This window comes from Triticum aestivum, chromosome 4B (genome assembly GCF_018294505.1).
Source record: "Triticum aestivum cultivar Chinese Spring chromosome 4B, IWGSC CS RefSeq v2.1, whole genome shotgun sequence".
NCBI lineage: Eukaryota > Viridiplantae > Streptophyta > Magnoliopsida > Poales > Poaceae > Triticum > Triticum aestivum.
The window spans coordinates 669,042,816-669,044,475 of record NC_057804.1 but is presented as its reverse complement, the minus strand read 5'-3'; the positions used below and the strand labels follow the sequence as shown (position 1 = coordinate 669,044,475).

Genomic DNA, 1,660 nt, shown 5'->3' with positions numbered 1-1,660 from the left:
TGTGCTAACTTTGTTTTGGCAAATGCGAGGAGAGCCATGAGAAGCCAGGTGCCACTTGATATAGTAGATCAAACAACCTACGAGGCTAAAAACTTTTTACTTCTTAATCAAGGTCAAAATAGTTCACGGAAACAATCAAAATAATAGTAGTTATCATGTCGTGCAAGAAATATACAATGGATGTTCATGTATATCTATAAGACTATAACTAAATGCATCACATATATTATTCCAGCTCCAAACATGAAAGCAATATATAATTTACGAACATTACTCCACTGCCATAGAACCTGCAATTTCCAATATGATCTTTCAGATCGAGAACCATATTCTGACATGGCACTCATATTTTACTGTATGAATAGTACAATGAAATTTGATTAACACAACAGTAAAAGGTTCACATGTGATATTCATTAGGAATTTGTGCCAGATAACAAACATTTATGGTGCCCCTCATTATGACTAACTTCTTCAACATGAGCATACTCTCATGGATTAAGAGGCCACAAAAACTCCTAAACTGAAAGGTTGTTAATGAGTGCCACGAAAGTCAAGCCAACTAACACTCCCTCATATTGTATGCCATGACATAAAACATTAAGAAGAGATGTTTGAAGTAGTACCTCTCTCATAATAAGGGGGGACACTAACTACTTTGAGCCATAAAAGAAAACTGGCGTAGTCAAGTTAGCTCCGAGCAGTCAATACATTGCAGGATAATTTGAAGTTCATATCTGCAACCACATCAACATATGAGATAAAATGGTCAGATACAGAATCATGTACAACTCAAAGTACGTTTACACTAACCATTCTGTAGAAAGAAGATAAATGTCTATGCATGTTCTAATTTGTATTTAGTGCAATTAAACTTTGTCTAGTAGAAAATGTTAGCAATTATGTCAAGACCACTACGACACTACTGGTCTCTCCATGTAATAAATCAATAAACTCTACTCTCTTAACAATCTAGAACTGCACAATGAACACTACAGAAGAAAAATGTAAAACTTGGTCAATGAAAATAAATACACGGGTTGATGACCCTTAAACGAATAGTAAACACGAGAGAACGAACACTTATTTAAGGTAGAGAAACTTGTCCCATAATGCTTCGCATGGTTTTGATCACCCCTATATAGTCTGTCAAGCATGTATCTAACTGTTTCAAATATATACATAGCAGCGTTCATCTTAACACCAGGTTTAGCTTCACAAAAATTCTTAGCTCGGTTAATCTGCATAAACCATGAAATCTATAGGAAGTTAAATGTGTTAAGCTGAAAATAATAATACATCAGCACTCTAGAAAGAATGGGAGGTTTGATGTTAATTAATACACTAAAAAATGGAGTGCATTCAAATGGACAAAAAGAAACACATAAGAGACTATTACCTTCTTTGATAGTAGAGAAGCGTTATCAATAATCTCAATAAAACTACATAATATTCAGTTCCGAAAGGCCGAAGCGAAGCTTGTAGCCTTTTTTTACTGGGACTATGGCGGCTTACGCCAGCCTGAACCACTTCATAAAACTAAGAACTATACAAAGTCCAATGAGTACACAGGGATTAAGATAAATAATAGAAGGAAAAAATTAAAATCTCCCAGATAGTGATACAGTAGAGTACTCCAATCCGTAAGGTGCCATTTATT

General features: G+C 34.8%; 1 long non-coding RNA gene across 1 annotated transcript; it reads right to left on the bottom strand.

The window, feature by feature from the left end:
- Positions 1-244: 244 nt before the first annotated feature.
- On the bottom strand, positions 245-1,414 carry LOC123089845 (uncharacterized). The gene is made up of 3 exons (XR_006442394.1): positions 1,082-1,414; positions 627-737; positions 245-290 (listed from the first exon to the last, which is right to left on the bottom strand). It is a non-coding gene; the product is annotated as an uncharacterized lncRNA (long non-coding RNA).
- Positions 1,415-1,660: the final 246 nt, after the last annotated feature.